Raw genomic sequence first — 20,670 nt, forward strand, 5'->3', positions numbered from 1 at the left:
TGAAGTTGACACTTATTTAAGAATATTAAGAAGTAACTAGTATGACCTACTAATGCTTGGAATAAAGGCAAGATTACATTGAAAGAATGACAATCAGCATAGCAATATTATTAGGATAAATACTAAAAATTTCTTCACAGGGACAGACATGAATGGACAGAGACCCCACAGGATTGTATCTGTTCTATTATTTTTTAGAATAAAATTCTGAAGCAAGTTGGTATAGCATTAGATTTGATAAAACAAGTGATTAATAAGGATTTGACAGTGAAGCAACTTTTTATTTTTTTTTCAACTAACACGGAAAGAACTTTTTAAAATAATAAAGGTTTTATTTTTCTAACATTTAAGTTCATTCAATCTCCACTTGTGTAACTTGGCAAGGGTTATGGGCTAAATTTTACCTCACTAAAATTCATGTGGGGGAGCCCTCACCCTTAGTGCCTGAGAATGTAGCTGTATTTGGAGATGGGCTCTTTAAAGAGATAATTAAGTTAAAATGAGATCAGTAGGGTAAACTGTGTTCCCACATGACTGGTGTCCTCACAAGAAGAGCTCAGGACACAGGCACACACTGAGGGAAGACCACGTGAAGACACAGGGGGAAGGTGGTCATTGCCAGGTGAAGGGGAGAGGCCCTAGAGGGAACCACTGCTGCTGACAATCTGGCCTTGAACTTCAAGCCTTCAGGACTGTGAGTACCACCTCGTCTGTGGTACTTGGTTCAGTCAGTCCTCGCAAACTATACCACAAAGATTTTAGAGTGTTTCTCTTTGGGCTTCCTCAATATTCAGCAATTGTCTAGGAACTGGGGAATGATGATTCAGTCCACAGCAGCAAGGCCTGTTTCCAGGCTCAAAGAGAGCTCAAAAATCAGTCTGGCCACAAGCAGACGTGAGGTTATTCTCTGCCTTGTTTCTTGGCTGTCAGATGGTCCAACCGAGGACTGGTGCTACCTTCTGGGTATCTCCTGACATTTTGCAACAAAGACACTTCTGCTCATCTGGATGCTACTCCCATGATCATTCTCTTCATGAAAAGGTGTGCTCAGGGATGGGCTGGCAAGGGTACAGCTTTTTAGCTCAAATTTATGGCCCAGCCACTCTGTCTTAAGATCTTCCCCGGAGTGCGGAGGGATATATAGTGTCAGCACTTGCCCATTTTCATTTCCATCTGGGCCCTGCCGTGGAACCCAGCTTGCCAGGCAGACTCTCCTTTCCCAGTGGGTGCCTTTTCTGTCGGGTCCTTACTTGTTAAGTTGGGCCTCTGTAGAGCCTAATTAATTCATTAGTAAAACTGAGATAGCATTGAGCCTTAAGAAGAAAGGAGACGGATCTAAAGCCCTTCCTCTCAAGAGGCTTCTAGGGCGCTGTGCACATTTTCTGCATTTTCCCCATACAGCAGTTCTGCTTATCTAGGGTATTAGGTGCCTATTTGATTTATATTTGCCTGAGGGACCCGTTAAGTAAGTCTCTGCAGAATAAACAGAACTGATTTATGGTGCTCTGCTTCACCACAGGAAAGAAGATGAAATTTTTTAGATGTCAAGTTTTTTGCTTAAATTCCAAATAATCAGTATAGTCATACCAAAAAAAAAAAAGGTGAAATGATCAAATTCCTTCGTTTCAAGCAATCTCTAAATTGCCATTAACTTTATCTTTCAAAAATAAAAGTAATGTCCAATTCCCCCTTTCCTTGCCCACAGGTCGCAATTCAAATTATTAATATTTTTCAACCAGGCTCCAAGTAGAAAAGCAAAGGAACCCAGCAAACTCATTTCTGCTCTTCCTGCAAACAGCTCAGCTCAAATATTCACTCCCATTTATGTGCTTCCAAATAAATTGATTCATGCTTGTTTCTTTGATTCCTTATTATTTTTTTTCAGCTTATCTATTCTACTTATAAAGGGAGAGCCAGGGGCTCTTCTTTTTTCATCTTAACAACCACAAAGCATAGCCAAGTGCTGCCACATGGCAAATAAATAAATAAATGGAATAGATATTTGAAAAGTATTGCTGATTGCAATGTGGGGTATACCTTAGAAGTGCTTTTAAAGTCTCTATAAAAGCAGGGTAATAAAACAAAAATGATTAATCATTCAAACAAGAAGTGATGTATTTGAACTAAGTAAATAATACTGGGGATGAAGAATTATAGATTTTAGTGATAAAGAAATAGTAGGGCTTGGTGTTTGATCAGTTAAAAGGTAATATAAGGAAAACAAAATGATTTCCAAATTGCTTTCAGGGAAAATTGGTAAAAGTAGGTGTCTTTTTTCTGACAAAATGTAAGAAAAACAGTAAGTATTGAGTGGTCAGATTTTTTTTTTTTTTGATACTTACTAAATATGAGTAAATATGCTTTGCCTTTAAAAACTCACCATCTACTTGAGAGTCCAGGTATGTATCTAAATTGATAAAGAAAATTGTTAAATAGCTTAAAAAAGATATAAAGACCATAAACACTGACAAACAAATGTTATGGGAAAAATACAGCATCACCTCCCCAGAAGGACATGAAAGGCAATGTTATAATTGCTGTGTGGTCTGAAACCAGCTAATCCACTGCCCTGAGCTTGGGTTCCAAAATGACAATAAATATTTTCGTTGATTTGACATCTTGATGTTAGGAGGGCTGATACAGCTTGACTTGAGCTCTCTAGGCATTATTCTGGATCCTTTCTGCTGGGGAATCCCCCAACACATACTGGGCTCTTGCATAAAGGGAGATCTCTTGGGTCATGGAACTGAAAAGACCAGAGATAGTGAGATGCAGGAGTAGAAAGTAACATGTAAGAATCCTTTAAAAATTCATTTATGAAGGAAAAAGGCAACTCGCAGATCCCCAGAAAATATCTCATATTGTCTTCTTATTTGGTATATCTTTGTGAGTGAGTATACTTAAAACCCACTAATAAGAAGACAAAGAGTCCAATAATAAGCAAAAGATTGAAACAGACACTTCACTAAGAAGATATATAAAAATGCATGCTAAAACTATATGCAAATTGTTGCATCCATACAATGGAATATTGAGTAATAATAAGAAATACACTGATATAAATAGCAACTTGGATAAATCTCAAAAGCATTATATTAAGTGAAAGAAGGCAAACACAAGACTACACACAGGGAGATTTTATTTATATGACATTCTAGAATGACAAAATTAACCTGGAATGAGAGACATAGTCTCCTGGGAACAGAATTGGTGGTGGGGATTTATTGCAAATATGCATGAAAGAATTTCTGTGGTGATAAGAATGATCCATGTCTTGATTGTGATGTGCTTACAAAAGTACATTTTCAAGAGTGTGCAAACTGCACACTTAGACTAGGTGAACTTTGTAGTACTCAAATTCTAAATCAAAAAAATAGTATTAAAAAGTCAAAAGAATAAAATTGTGATTCTTTGGGGGGGGGAACTACCAAATAAACTATTATTATGTAACATTTTAAAGATAATGAGTGATGGGCAGCGCCTGTGGCTCAAAGGAGTAGGGCGCTGGCCCCATATGCCAGAGGTGGTGGGTTCAAATCCAGCCCCAGCCAAAATCTGCAAAAAAAAAAAAAAAAGAATAAAAATAATGGGCGAAAGCATGTCTGAATAGATACAAAATAAGAAATGATAGAGGGGAAGTAACTTTTAAATAAGATTGGATGAGGGAAATCAAGAAACAACTACACATAAATCTATGGAAATGTTTTGAAATCCTAAGCAAAAAATACATATCGTAATTGACCCTAGATGTAACAGAATACTTAGACTGATTAGCATATAAAAAGATAAAGAATTCATAGAACTACCTGCTCAAAATCATCTAAACTAGATGACTACATAGGAAATTTGACTTGTCCTTTAAAGACCATTCTTACTTAAATGTTCCAGATAATTAAAATGAAAATGAAGAAAAATGCATATATTTGTCTGAAACAAATGTAATATTTATAACTAACCTAATGAAGACACAAAAAATGAAATTAGAAAAACATTCTTCCTGTGAATCTAAGTTATTTACTAATCAATCCCTTCAACAATATGTTCAGAAAGTAATACATCATGGCCAAATCATATTTATTCTGGGGATCAAAGAATGACTCAATCTTAGGTAATCTAATAATAAAAATTTTTGTAGTAATAGTTCTGAGGTGGATAATCATACATTTGTTTTCACTGACATGTTCAAAAAATTCGACACAATAGAGAAACAAGTGCCCTTAACTATATGCCTACTGATAACATATTTAAATAAAAAAATTAATCCAAGTAATATGATCATATTATTTTGAGTGGATACTCTCAATAAAATATGTGCTAAGAACACAAAAAATGCAAAGAACTTCACTAAGTTTTGTTAGTAGTCTTGTAGAGATTTTGAAACTATTTTATGTATGGTAGAATAAAATGAGTGAAATGAAATATGGAATGAAAAAATAAGATTGAGTGCTACAGTGCTGGATTTGGTTTTGTTATCATAAATATATGTAATTAAACTATGGACAGGGCCAAAAGCAATGTTACATTAGTAGGTATATGAATACTTTTCCTCAGATCTTGGCTTCTAAATACCATTTTTCACCAAAAAAAAACTATGGGATCTTTGAAGATATAATAGAATCTATGTCTTTGGCAAGGTACAAAGTAAACTTGAAACATCTTGTTGTGGGAGAGCATTTTACAAGAGTACGTCTCAAATCTACTGAGTGTACAGTAGAAATATCTTAACACATTAATTAAGAAAGTGTGGTGAAAGCTATGTTAACCAGTTTGTTTTAAGTATTTCAAATTGTATATAAAATCAGCACATTGTACCCCATAAATGCATTAATGTACATGGCTATGATTTAATATAAAAAAAAGAGAGAAAGAGAATTAGGGAGTGTCATGAATTAAGGGAACATATCAAAATGACCTGGAATCCCACTTGACTGGACTCCCACTGCCAACATTTGGAATGATTTAATCATTAAAATAAATAATGAGAAAAGAGTTCACTTCAGCTAGAAAAAAATTAAATAATAATAATTTTTGTTTTCAGCTATGAAGAAGTAGTTTTGTATCTGACTAACATTCCAACTGAAAGCAACCACAAAATCTAGATTTTAAAAAATAGTGGTTAAAATCATCAAAGAGGGAAATCAAGGCAAACAGGATTTGAGGAGCCATGATTCAGAAAGGAAAGAAACGCATTGAGGTAATTTCTAGACCATCAATCACCACTGCTTTTCCTCTGTATCTCTCAGTCTGCTGCAGGGCATAAAGCAGGACCAGAAATTGCAGCCAACTCACTAGAACGGCACATCCCATGCACACCCGAAAGTAGGACGTGCAGAACTCCTTGTCAACCACGTCAAGCAAGTTTAAGCCATTAAGATCCCGGAGAAAAGAAAACCACAGTAAGTGAGCACAAGAAAACGTCTGACAGCATTCAGAGGAACTTTCTGAATCTCAAGTTATGTGTACATATACAGTGCAAAGGCCAGGGTTGGAAGCAGAAAGCAGATAGTAAAGGGCTAGAAAGCTAAGCAGAAATTCTGCCACCTCACAAAATTTGGAAGGCAAAATTGGAATTCTGGGCACCCCATGGAGGACAGGCCCTAAAAAATTCTGACTTTCATTTAAGTCAATGCCTTTAGTATAAACACCACCAGCCTAAGTAAAACATGAAACAATTTAAAATATTTTAATCCCTAGTTTTATCAAGGTTATATAACTATATTCTAACTACCTACTATAAAGAAATTAAACGCTCTCTGGAGAAAGATAGTATAATCCCAAACCTCTTCATTTCTTTTTTTCCTTAAATAGTGTGTGACATTCACTCAATAGCTACTAAACAAGCCAGAAGCAGGGCCATTAAATCAAAGCTCAGGAAAGATATAGATTACAGAAGCATTTTCAGAGGTGATCCAGGTACTGGAGCTACCAGACAAGACTTCAAATTATTATTATCATTTTTTAGAAGTTTCTAGAAGCTATTTTATATAAGAATTTTCAGGGGTAGGAGACATAATTTCTAAATCACAAAGTTTGTGCTAAAGAACATAATGTATGTAAAAGACTTTAAATAATTATTAATATGTTCAATAAAATAGCTGAGAACATCTTACCAGATTACTCAAATCTATAAAGAAGACCAAATGAGAATTCTAGAATTGAGAAATACAATGTTTAAAATTAAAAATACAATAGATAGGTTTAATGATTAAGATTAAATGTAGTGGAAGAAAGAAACATTAAAATGGAAAAATAGATCAGTAGGAAATATCCAGAAATAGAAGAACAGAGAAAAATGAGTGAAATATATAGATAAGAGCATTGTGGACGCTGCACAGTGATAAAACCTCATAGTCCATAGTGATAAAACTTCTAAAACATATGTAATTAAAATGATAGGGGCCAGAATGAGGCATAGTAATCATGGGAGATAGTAGCTACTCATAAGAATTTTTCAAAACTGAAAAACCATACCAAGTCACAGATCTTAGAAGCATTGAAAACCTTAAGTAAGGTAAGTGAAAAAAAATACACTTAACAACATCACAGTGAAATTGCTAGAAAACAATGATTAAGAGAAAATCTGAAAAGTTGTTAGAAAATGAAAATGCATTACTTTCAAAGAAGCAAATACAAGATGTACAGAAAAAGCATTAAGAATATAAAAACCGATTAATAAATTTTACTAAAGTTTAAAAATACTGTTCACCAACAGACATTGTTTTAATGATGCCAGCCAGAGTGACACATTTATCACAATTAACAAAATGAGCGAATTGACTTTGAGGCAATTTATAAAAGAGACTATCCAACTGGTCAAAAAAATATATGAAAAGGCCTCTACATTGTGAAGCATCAGGAAAATGAAAAAATTAAAGCTAGTGAGATACCACTATATGTCTAGACAATGTATTAGATTAAAAAATGACATTAACAAGTATTACGAAGGAATTCTTATCAATAGCTGATAGAGCATAAAATTGATGCAACCACTTTGAAACTATTTGTGAATATTTACCAATGCTGAAAATGTGTATATCTGTGACTTACAATTCTACTCTTGGGTACATACTAACAAAAATGTAAACTCACACCCCCCAAAGATATGAATAAGAATGCTCATAGAAGCATAGGACAAAATTGCCCACACCATAAATAACCTAGGCATCCAACAGCAGTAAAATAGATAAATAATTATGTTATGAAAAAAAAGATGTATTGGTACATGGAGCAAGACAGATAAATCTCACAGATATAATGTAAAGTAGAAAACTCCAGGCACATAAGAATAAACACTTGATTCCATCAAGTTCAAAAATGAGCAAAACCAATTTATTGTGATGTTATTAAGGATAGCACTTACTTTTGGGGGGTAAGGGAAGCTGAAGCCTGGGAAGGATCATGAAAAGACTTCTGGTGGTTGATGACGGTCTTTATGTTGAATCTGGTGATGGTTCCTGGGCTGTGCACCATCCATAAATATTCATCGACCTGTGTATTTAAAATTTGTGTACTGTTGTATGTGTATGTAATACTTGAATAGAGAATATTATAGTAATTTAAACAAAAAATATAAGAAAAGGACAGTAACGAATTAAAACTCCTTAATAATATTAACGGTTTATAGTGATACTTAGAGAAAAGGGCAAAGGAGAGAACACTGTTCTTTATAGCAGAAAGACGACTAGTAAACACCAAAGGTTTTAAAAGCCATTTTAAACCAACACTGTAATATTGATTTGGAGAAATCATTAACTGGTCCTAAAATCATCAGTGAGAGTTAATATGAGGACAGGATATTCATACTGTTTCAAAAATATTTAACTGAATCAAATCTTGAGATAACAAACATGGCAAATCTGTATTGTGAGAAATTTACAAGACTGGCTTGGATACTTGTTTTCCAGTTGTTCAATGTTGATATATAAAATTACAATTGATTTTTTATATTAACCTTACACTTTCTAAATGACCTTGAACTTGTTAAATCCATACATTAGTTCTAAATATTTTTTGGTTGTAATCAGAGACCATTCGGTATGATAAACACAGGATTTTGTAATATTCTTTCCTTATTTGAGGACACTTCCCTTCTACTTCTTGTTTGCTAAAAGATTTTTTTTAATTGTGATGTATTTTAACTCTTGTCAAATTATTTTTCTGAATCTATTGAGAAGATATTTGATAAGCATGGTGAAATACATTGCTATTTTTCAGATACTGAACCCATCTTTCATTCCTACTTTAAAACCCACTTGATCATGATTTATTATTCATTTCACATAGTGTTATATTTCATTTGCGGTTGTAAAGAATAATACCGAAAGAGCTTGTGTACTTTTTTTTTTTTTTTTTTTTTGCAGTTTTTGGCCAGGGCTGAGTTTGAACTTGCCACCTCTGGGATATGGGGCTAGCGCCCTATTCCTTTGAGCCACAGGCAGTGCCCCCCCAGAGCTTGGGTACTTTTTGCCTAGCTTCTCTCAAGGAACACTGATACGGGTATAATCCGCCAATCTCATTTATTTTCCCCCAGTTTCATGTGTGCGTTTTAGTTCTACACGATTTTATCATGGCAAGTTTGCATATCTACCTAACAGTCAAGACTCAGCAGAGTAGTGTCATGATAAGGACGGCTTGTGTTACGTTTTGACAGCCACACCTACCTCCTCCATCCTTTAACACCTGGAAACCACTAGTCTGTTCTCCGTATCCATAACCTTTCCATTCAATAATATGAATGGAATCCTATGTTATACAACCTTTTGAGATTGTTTTTTTTCCACTCAGTATATTTTCCTTTGTATGGCCGAGTAATTTTCCCTGTAACACTGTATCACTGTCTGTTTAGCCATTTGCCCATTGGTGATTTGGGGGTTGTTTACAGATTTTAGCTATTACACATAGATTTTATGAATATTTATGTACAGGTTTTGTGTGTGCATTGTTTTCAGTCTATGGGATAAATGCCTGAGAGTACAATTGTCAGATTTTATAGCGTTGCATGTCCATGTCTAATTTTATAAGAAACTACCAAACTGTTTTCAAGAGTGGCTGCACCATTCTATCATATATTTTCAACAGTAATGTTTGAGTGAATCTGGTTTTCCTGTATCCTTGTCAGCATTTGGAAATTGTCATTTTAAAAATATTACCATGGATATCCATTACGATGGATATCTTGTGGTATCTTATTAAGACTTAAATTTGCATTCCACTAATGGCTAACGACGTTGAACGCGCCTTCATGTACTTATTTGCTGTCGGTACCCTCTCTTTGATGGAATGCCTCTGTTCTTCTTTACTGTTGAGTTTTGCAAGTTCTTTACGTAGAAAGTCCTTTGTTAGATGTGTGTGATTTGCAACTATTTCCTCCTGGTCTGTAGCTTATCTTTTTATCCTCTTCACAGGATCCTTCACAGAATGAAAATTTTAATTCTAGTGAGGCCTAATTTATCAATGTTTTTGTCCTATGGATAATGCTTCTGATATCCTATAGAAATACATTCAACTGAAAACTTCCTATTTTTTAATAGACACAGGGCTATACTGGAACAAATGAGAATAATGACTATGAAGCACCCGGCACAGGCTTGGAACAGAATAGATGCTCAACAAACATGTTTCCTTATAAGATCATTATGTGAGCATTAAGTTAAAATGCATTTTTTTATTGTGTATTATAACCAAAAAGTTTAGTAAATTGTGACAGTTTATTACATTGTCAGAAAAAGAATCTGTAGCTGGACACACTGTGGAACACTTCTGAGTTTCTTAGCTGGTAAGTAACTCAAATACATCCATACATCTTTAGATGCAGCAACTCGAAATGGCCAATGCACCACTGTTCTGATCAGGAAGCTTCAGGAAGCTCAGTCCATGCCCCTCACCTCAACCTGATTTCTTTTGCTTCTTCTCCTCCTTTCTTCATCTCTCTCTCCCTCCCTTCCTTTCTTCTCTCTTTTTTCTTCCCATCTGCTCTTTCTCTTTTATTGTTCCATCTAGCTATTTTCATAGGAATACAAATATACATATATATTGTATATGTATGTATACATACATACATATATATTGAAAGTCTATAAATAAAAGGCTTTATTCAATTAAACTATTTTTACTTTCAGAAAAATCAGTTCATGCATTTCAACTCAATCTAATTTCTTCCTTTCTTCATTTCTCTCTCTTTCTTTCTTGCTATCTTTATTCCTTTTTCTTTTGACTATTCTACATTTTATATGAATAAATACACATATATAAATTCTTGAAATCTCTGTAAATAAGTTTTATTCATTTATAAAAAAAATCACAATTGGGCAAGTGACAGATTCCTAATGATTTATAAAACAAATTAGGAGTCTTACTCTGGTGTTTTTGCTTTTGTTATCATCTCATAGAAAAGGAAAAGTCAGAGTACTTAGCAGACAGATTCTAGGGTCAAAACCTGTTTTTGTCACCTACTAGCTCTGTGATAATATAATATCTCCTAGCCTCCAACTCTTCACCTGTAAAAGTACCTTACTCATGGAGATTACCTAAGTTCATAGGTAAATAACTTAAAGCAGTACCATTTAATAGCCATTACCATTATTAATAGTAATGTTAGAGACCCATGCTGAGGTGTCTGCTCTTCATTGAGTTGTTACTTTCAACAAGTGTAAAGTTACTGTACACAAATTTTCTACTCAACCCATTACTTCATCTATGTAAATTATATATACCTTAATGGAAATGGTCAAAGACAATTAGGTCATTGTCAGTTTTTAGTTAGCAGTGGTTCTCAACCTTCCAAATGCTGTGACCCTTTAGTTCAGTTCCTCATGCTGTGGTGACCCCCCAACCATAAAATTATTTTCATTGCTACTTCATGAAGTATTAAAGGGTCGTGGCATTAAGGTTGAGAACCACTGATTTAGAGACTTTCTTGAGATAAGAGTGAAATGTAGGTTGTCATAAAAACTCACTTCTATTTCCCTTATCCTGTGCACTGACTAAATGACCCTGGCCCACCAGGCACTGTTTTGGGAGTAGGTACACAGTGCTGACTGAGAGAGGAGTCCCTGCTATCAAAGACCTATGTGTGGAGAAAATCAACTACAAACAAATTTGTTTATATTGAGTACTGTGATACAGATAATTAAAGACAGGGGAAAAAAAGAAAGTTAGGAGTGCTATATTATATTAGGTAGGTCATGAAAGACTCTCAGGGAAGATTATATTTGAGCAGAGACTGAATAAAATGAAGGAGGATGTCATAAATATTTGGTAAAAAATATTCTTAGTAGAGAAGGCTGTAACATAAAGAAACTGAAATAGGAGTTTATCGGGGAGGTATTCAAGGAATAGGAGTGAGAAGTAGGAAGGCTACTAGAACATGAGTTCAGAGAAATATACAGAGGCTATAATTTCCCCTGTAAACTAAGGACTTTATTGGGAGGTGTTTGAATGTTAACAGAAAATGGCATTATATGATTTCCATCATTGTACACAAACAATTCACTAAGGAATGCATTTGACTATCATTCTACCTGTACAATCTGTCTTCTGTAGATGGGTCCCCCAACTACCAACTGGCAGATTTTGGTATTTGCAGGAATCCTGGAACCGATCCTCCATGGGTTCCAAGGGGTGAATACAGCATGAAGACTGAGAATTTACTGTTAGTCTTCAGTTCTTTTAGGGACAGAGACCTATCTGCAGCAGGTGCACATGAGGAATGGAGGTGAGGAATGAAGACAGTGGAAACCGAGGACACTTTTGAGGAGTTTTGCTATAAAGGGAAGCAGATGAATAGGGTAACTAGAAGAGAGATATGAGGCTATCAGGAGTATTTTCTTCTAAAATGGGATATATTTCACTCCGTTTGAATGGTAGTGGGAGAAATCCAGTAGAGGGAAATAAGAATGATGATACAGGGAAATAGCAGAAATGCTGAAGAAATACCCGTAAATGAGAAGGGGGACTCCAGTGCTAACAGGAAGGGTTGACCTTAGGTGATGACGGGCAGGTTAGCTGGGGAAATGTGCACAGAGCTGACAGACGTGGGCTGGCTCAGTGAAATAAGAAAGCAGGGTTTCAGCTGACTGAAAGTAGTTGACAGGGGGTCATAAAGTTTGAAAAAAGAATACATCACACAGGTTTGTTTTTACCTTCCTCCCTGATGTTTAGATATGTGTGTGTGCATTTTTTAAAAATCACTCAACAATTTAATTTAATAGAGAAAAAATGATGAAAGAAAAAAGCCTAGATGACATGAGAGACAGAGCTGAAAGCAGGAGCCCTGGAACAAATGCAGATTCAAGGAAGGCTACGTAAGAGCCAAAGTCAGACCAGGCTATGTAATCGGTAATCAATAGATTATGCATCATTGAATAATAAGAAAAACACTGAAAACAGCAATATATAGATGTAATTTCTTTATCACAAATAAAAAACATAGAATAACAGAGTTGATTACATGACCTTACAGATTATATAACTCCCTTGTTCCATATGTATGTGTGTGTGTGGATATATAATATATATAAAATCCCTTTTCACCAAACAATATGAATATATTATAAGCTCACAAAATGGATTTCCCCCACAGAAAACTGCACATGTGCATTTATGTACGATAACATAAATGAAAACGTATTCATGGACGAATGGGTAAGAATCCCTATCCCATCCCCAAATCCATCCTGAGTTTACTGACACTCCTTCTCTCATGCCCAGGCTGTATATTTAATCCTCTCTGCTTGTTATGATTATCCTTGTTTTCTCATCTACCAAGCTGCTGTTCCTGTTTCAAGTCTGCTTTGTCTGTGAAGATTTTTCTGATTCTTACTTAACAACCCCCAGGGGCACCTTCCTCCAAGCTCCTGATCGCTCCCTAGTAGCATTCATCATTTTGCTTTGTAACTGTTAACTTGCAAGTCTCTTTAACCCATCCTGCTGTGGGTTCTTTGAAAGAAGGAACTAAAGCTTTCCATTTCTGAATCATCATTACCTAGATTAGTGCCTGGCATATTTTGAATAGATTTTACAAAAAAAAAATAAACTGAGATCTAAAAGAGACTACTGAAGCAAGTTAGTGGCAGAACAAAGCCAAGAGCAAGGTGTTTTTCTTGCTTAGTTTCAGGTTTTCCTTTATTCCTCCTGCATCTATAGCTTCTAGGGAAGAAAATATTTTTACTCCTGGAAATGCTTGGTAGGGCAGCAATGGAGCTGGAGCACATATCCGGAAACCTCCCATAAGGATAAAGGTCTCCCCCTGGTGGCATCTCTGGGAAGTGGAGGTGAAAATAACCGTCGACTCACCAAGGCCTCTGAGGAAGCAAGATGGTTCCTTAGCTGGGAGTGCACACGTGTGTGCCAACCTGTGTTCCTCTGGGAAGAAGTTAATTAGAAGATGTATCCTTTACCATAAGTAAAAAATGTCTTTATGTCAAGTCTTCACTAGTTTTCATTAGATTCCACAGGCATCAGAGTAGGTTCTTAAGTCCTCACTACAAGCCTGCTGAAAAAAGGTCTTCTCATTCTGATGTTACAGATGAGGCAACTGAGGCCGAGAAAGTTAAAACAGTTATTCCAAAGGTGCATGGCTTGGAGCCCTGATCTTTGGCCTCCTCTCTGGAGTGTGCTTTTCACCACACTTAGCTACCCGTTTAGGCAATAAATGCTCGGGTAGCCGCACAATGAGCTGCCAGAATACTTTTATCTACCAAATAGGCAAAAGAAGATGTCTTTTTGTGGACAACCCAGTGCAGAAATCAAAGCTGCTTTTTCCTGCTGTTTTTCCTACATGAAAACTTTAAGTGGCCTAAATAGGTGCTGAAAACAAAGGCTGCCATGATGGACATGGGGAAAGGATGGCTGAAAGGTACAAGGATTTTCCAGTCTCATTCACAAGGCCAGACTCCTCCAGTGGCCAGCAGTGGTCTTAAGATTAACTTTACCTGGAACAAAAGTCAGAGGAGAGGGGAGCAAGTCTTCAGAATGCCTCGTGTAAAGATTCCAAAGCCCAGCCTGAACATTTCTCTTCTCTAAGACTCAAACCATTCTTTTAACTAAGCCAACAGCTTAGAAACATTCAGAAGCCCATGAGGGACTTCTTAGGACTGTAATTGTCTGTACTTAAGAAGCAAGTATTAGTTTTGACTTGACTAATATTTTCAGAACCTTTGCTTCTTTCCTGGTAGTGTAGATCCCCCTTAGTAGATCTAAACACCAGAATCACCCTAATAGGGTGATTAGCACAATTCCATATCATGGGCCTCTGCAAGGGAATGTTCAAAATAATAGCTAACACCTATTGACCACTTATATTATGGGATGCTTTACCTATATAATTATAATTTAACACTCATAAGAAACCATACTGTACTGATGAAGACAGATTCAGAAAGATTAATTGACTTGCCCATGGTCACAGCAAGAAGTCCAGTAGAGCTGGGATTGAAACCAAACAACCTGACTCCACACGGCACTTCCCAAGGGACTAAGAATAAAGAGATGGTTTCTGGGAGTACCTGAGGAACTGAGCTTCCACCTAAGGGCTGCTCTCCTCCTGTACTCAGCACAACAGGGAACCAGAGAAGAAAGACAAAAGCTGAAGCTTCTTTTTCCTACATGGTGTAGTTGGTTAAATGGATGAAGTCTGGTTCATTATATAACCGGACACATTTCCACTAAAATTCTCACCAAGAGCTAACATTTCAGAGATAAGTAATTGGGTATGTTTGGTACTTTGATTTTAGAATTGATTAATTATTAATTATGGATTTGCTAGATTGCCAATTTCACCCTCAGCAAGACCTGATGTTGTGTCTTCACAACTTTTCTAAAGGTTGCCACATCTGTCTGTCTTCTTTCCCACAGGAGCACTGAGTTCCTCCCCTGCTCAGTGCTGGTAATTCTAATAACATGTCTGAGGAGTGTGCCTCCCCTCGCCCCAGTCTCTGCCATCAAGTCCCATTGCAGAGAAGTTTTCAGTTGTCCCCTCCCACCCTCACCCCAAGCAAAATGCATTTAATTGGCCCATCAGTAACAACGATTGAGGAAGAGTCCACCCCTTACCACATGGCTGGCAGGGAACAAAGCAAGTTTTGCCAGTAGGGAGATGAGGGAGGTAGAAGAAATTGGCAATGACCACCATCACTGACAGGGTTTTCCTCAACCAGAGTGTGGATGTTGTGACAATAATGGAGAAAAGATTTGTCTTCGCATTTCAACTCTGCCACTTTTGAAAGCTATTTTGCAAATCAGAACTTCATTTTCTGATCTTTTAAATGGGATAGTAATACCTACCTAATAACCTTGTTGTATGGCAAAATGAGCAACAGATTGGAGTCATTCTATTTTGTAATTTTAGTATATATAGGTTAGGACACTATGAGGCAGATTATTTGAGACTAGGCATATGAAAGTTTGTGTTTTAACTTTCACCACTTACAACTACGTGAATGTGCAGAATTATTTTTCAACTCCCTGACCCTCAGTCTCCTCATCTGTAATGTGGAATTGAAGCTGCCTATCACATGGAGAGTTGAAATAAGACAGGCTATATAAGCAGTTGCTGTACAACCCAGTGCAGATTCCAAATCCCTTTATTTCTCCTACTAGAGCTCCCATTATCCTTGACTATAATACTGGAGAGCAAGAGAGAACGAGATTATCCCCAAAAGCATACTTGCCTTCTACCTCCCACTTAGTAATAAAATAATAACAACTACTGCTGTAGTCACTACTTCTAATATGACTACTTTTACCACTACTGCTGGCACTGCTGTTCTGGGGTTATTTATTGAGCACTGACTATGTAGCAATATGTACAGTGTGCTACGATACGCACTTTACCTGCCTTATTGATTTTAATCTCAATATGCCTGCTTTCACTCAAGTTTTCATTGCACAACCTTGAAAAATAGCTATTTCATTCCAGCCCAGGGTTTTTGCAGGTCAGGGTTAATGCAAGAGGCCCTCATTAGAAAACCATACACTCCAGAGGCTCATGCCGAATAGGATTCAGTCCATGTATTTTTTCTGTTTATCCAGCTCAGCCCCCATACCAACCGATAAATCTCCCTGTGACGGAGTTCACAGTTGGCCAGCATGGCTGTTCTGGGCTCTTTGTGTTTCACTGCCACATTTTGCAGGCAAGCATAAATCTCCAAATCTTCAGGTTTTGAATCAGGTAGAACAAAATTGCAGCATTGTTTTTCATGCTGTTAGTCATTCTCAATTGGTTCTTTTCCTTTTGTTCCAGTCATTCTATATGCTGAAAATGACAGAAACAAAAAAAGCAATCACAAAGCCACGTCCTTGGGTATTAGTAGGGGAAAGTAAAATGATATTTGTTCTGCTTCTGTTGAGCATGTGCTCACCCTAAACAAAAGAAACAGATGAATTAAAACAAATAAAATGTGCTTTCCTCAGCCCTGCTGCAGACAGATAAGCAAGGACAGTTAATGTCAAGGCCACTATTTCTGTGTTCTAATTTTCTATCCCTGTTTCTAATGAATATTCTTTAAGATATCTGAGGTTAGATAACCATTTAAGGTTCTCTCCTCGATTATTTTTGATATTTAGTGAAAGTCTATTACCTACAGGTTTGTTAAGGTAAACAAACTTCAACGTATTAATATCCCTACAGAAAGTCAAAACCAGAAAGAATCATAGGTATAATATTTTTCTGGGCAACCATCTCATTTTCCAAATGAGAAAATCAAGACCCTGAACACTTTGAGGTGTGTGCGCTCTCTGAGTTCAGAAAGGATCTTTTCTGTAACACAATTCTTGCCTCTCTATGCCTCAAGTCCTTTGAAATTATTCTTAAATTGTGGATGTTGAGTAAGATACTCCTCTTTGAGCTAAAAAAAAAAAAATTACAATTTTTTCCAGTACCATAGAGGAGCAAGACTACAATTACCAGTGCCTTTCTTCCCACACCCTCTGGCATGCTGAGGAATGATGGGAGTTGAGTGAAGGAGTTTAGCTATAATGGAGGAACAATCCTCTTTCTTCAGTACAAAGGAACTTTCAGACCCTTACTGCTGTCTTCCCTCGCTGATTATAATCTGCTGGGTATGTGATTTCCATGTCAACACAACAGGCATAGATTGCCCTTGGGAGGTTTAATTAACTCTTCTTCACTCTCGTTCCTACCCAGAAACCAGAAAAATATGCTACCAAGTATGCACATGTCCAGGTTGAAAACTTTTTTTTTTTAAAGGAAACATTATCAGAAAAAATAGCCCAGTGAGACCTGTGGGCTCCCTGCCACATTTGGTCTCCCCCATTTTTCTCCCTGCTTGTTACCAGCAGGTTGGGTCCCAGTTGGTTCCCTTCTGATGTGGTGGTTTCTTCTGTTTTACCACACAGATGCTGAATGGTAACTCCTTCGGTACCGTTCCAAAGAGTCTGAACAACACGGTGACTCTTTACTTGATGGGATGGAGAAGTAATATGCTCCGAGTGGCTGGGTGACCAGCTTCATACGTCACTAGGTCAGGATCTAAAAGATTTCTCCTCATCTGTGCCATAGCTCTTGGTGAGTTAGCAGTGTGGAAGCATTCCATTTTTTCCCCAAATCCTCACCAACACTTATTATATTCTGATTTTCTGACTAGCCATTCTACTGCTTATGGGTGATATCTCATTCTGTTTTTGATTTGCATTTCTCTGGTCATTAATGATGTTGAGCATTTTTTCATATACTTGTCCCTTTGTATATTTTCTTTTGAAAAAACATCTACTCAAGTCTTTTGCTCATTTTTCATCAGGTTATTTGTGTTCTTATTGTCCAATTATTTGAATTTCTTATATATTTTAGATATGAGCTCTTTCTCAGATGTATAGTATGCAAATACTTCCTCCTATGCAGTCAGCTGTCTCCAAAACAACTTGGTCCTCAAGGAAAAACAGACATATAGACGAAAGGAATAGAACAGAAAATCCAGGAATAAACTCACTGTCACCAGCCTACTGATTTTTAACAAAACTGTCAAGTGAACACAATGGGGAGAGGACTCTCTCTTCAGTAAATGTTACTGGGAAAACCAGGTGACACATGCAGAAGAATGAAACTAAGCCCTTATCTCTCATCACATACAAAAATCAACTCAAAATGGATTGAAGGTTTAAATTCAAGACCCCAAACTGAAAATCCTAGAAGAAAACACAGTGGAAAAGCTCCATGACATTGGTCTAGGCAAGGAATTTCTAAATAAAAGCACAGGCAACAAAAGGAAATATAGAAAAATGACATCAAACTAAAAAGCTCCTGCAAACCAAAGGAAACAACAGAGCAAAAATACATCCTACTGGCTCAGTCTCAAGGTGTTGCCCTGGGTAGAGTGCTGAGCTCAGTGCCTATAGCTCAGTGGTTAAGGCACCGGCCACATACACTAGAGCAGAGCTGGCAGCTTCAAACCCAGCTGGGGCCTGCTAAACAACAATGACAACTGCAACGAGAACAACAACAAAAAGAAAATAGCCGGGCTTTGTGGCGGGCCACCTGTAGTCCCTGCTATTCGGGAGCCTGCGGCAAGAGAATTGCTTAAGCCCTAGAACCTGAGGTTGTTGTGACATAGTGAAACTGTTTCAAAAAAAAAAAAATCCTACAGAATGGCAGAATGAATTTGCAAACTATAATGTAATTTTAATTAATAAAAAAAAATTCTGAGAGGATTCTGGGAAGATGGCCGACTGGTAGCAAACCTGGTCAGAGGTTCCTGAGCAAAGGAAGAAAAACTGGTTGGAATCAGAATCTATGAAGCCAAAGACGGGGAGCTGAGCCCAGAAAGAAGTTTGGCAAGCTATAAATCCAAGGAAGATCATTTAAGAACATAAAATACAGGTACAAAGCGGGCCCCAGAACTGCTTACTAGAGCCGCCCCCCTCCCGTGGGTGGCGGGTGGCCGCAGAGAAGCCCCCTGCGCTGGGCAGCCACAGAAGTACTTGCTAGAGCCTTGCACACCCCCGCAGGTAGTGGCAGACAAGTCACCCACTCTGGGAGGGCCTAGAACTGCTTGCTAGAGCCACGCACCACGGGCGGCAGAAAAGAACCCTGCCCCAGGGCTCTGGGCAGGTCCAGAATTGGTTGCTAGAGTCACAAGCCTCCTGCAGGTGGCAAGGGACCGGAGTGGAGTTCCCCTGCTCCGGGCAGCCACAGAAGTACTTGCTAGAACTTAATGAACCCCCGCCGGTGGCGGCGGACGAGTCCCCCACTCTGGGAGGGCCTAGAACTGCTTGCTAGAGCCACACACCACGGGCGGCAGAAAAGAACCCCGCCCCAGGGCTCTGAGAAGGTCCAGAATTGGTTGCTAGAGCTGCAAGCCTCCCACGGGCGGCGGGTGGCCGGAGTGGAGTTCTCCTGCTCCAGGCAACCACAGAAGTACTTGCTAGAGCCTAGCGCACTCCCACAGGTGGCAGCGGACGAGTCCCCCACTCTGGGAGGACCCAGAACTGCTTGCTAGAGCCGCATGCTCCACTGGCGGCAGAGTAGATCCCTGCTCCAGGGCTCTGGGCAGGCGCAAAACTGCTTGCTAGAACTGCACACCTCCTGCTGGTGGCAGGTGGCAGCAGAGGACTTCCCACTGCTCCGGGCAGGCTCAAAATCACTTGCTAGAGCCCTGCACACCCCCACAGGTGGCAGCGGATGAGCCCCCCACACTGGGAGGGCCCAGAACTGCTTGCTAGAGCTGCACACCCCATGGGTGGCAGAGTAGATCCCTGCTCCAGGGCTCTGGGTGGGCATAGAACTGCTTGCTAGAGCCGCACACCTCCTGCGGGCTGCGGGTGGTCACAGAGGATTTCCCCTGCTCTGGGCAGGCACAGAACTACTTGCTAGAGCCTTGCACGTGCCGTGGGCAGTGGCAGAGGAGTCCCCCACACTGGGAGGACCCAAAACTGCTTGCTAGAGCCGTGCACCCCACAGGCGGCCGAGGAGATCTCCACTCCAGGGCTCTGGGTGGGCCCAGAACTGCTCGCTAGTCCCACGGGTGTCCTACAGGCAGTGGCAGAGGAGTCCTCCATTCCAGGCAGACCCCAAACAGCCTTCTAGAGACACACACACACCCCACGGGGGCCAGTGGAGGAGTTCCTTGCTCCAGGCACCTGTTCTGGGTGGGCCCAGAATTGCTTACTAGAGCCACGAGCACCCTGCAGGAGGCAGTGGAAGAGTCTAGTGCTCTGGGTGGGCCAAGAACTGTTTGTTAGAGCCACATGTGTCCCACAGACGGAGGTGGAGGAGTTCCCCACTCCGGCTCCCAGGCTGGGAGAGAATAGATTGGCTTGTTAGTGCCACACACACCAAACAGGACACAGTGAAGGAGTCCTCCACTTCCCCCAGCTACTCTGGTGGGGCCAAACTAAGACTGATCTGATCGTTTGAGAACCCTACACTGCCACTGCCATTCCCCCACCTCCCAGCTGCTCCAGGGTGCTGAACTAGGACTGATCCGGCTACTGCTGATCTCCTGCCCAATGGTTGCCCCAGTAGGCTGAACGAGGTCTAATCCAGCCACGCACACTCCCATGCAACTGCTGCTGTTCTACTGCACCCCAGTTTCCCCAGCACCGGAGAACTGGGAGTAGACAACAGACACGCTCTGCCTCTCTCTCTGGGCAACCAGAAGAAGCCACCAACTGAACAGTTCTGATAAGGCCTCCAAACAAGGTAAACTCAGAATGGGG

The sequence above is a fragment of the Otolemur garnettii genome, unplaced genomic scaffold (genome assembly GCF_000181295.1).
Source record: "Otolemur garnettii isolate 467f Iridium unplaced genomic scaffold, OtoGar3 scaffold00001, whole genome shotgun sequence".
NCBI lineage: Eukaryota > Metazoa > Chordata > Mammalia > Primates > Galagidae > Otolemur > Otolemur garnettii.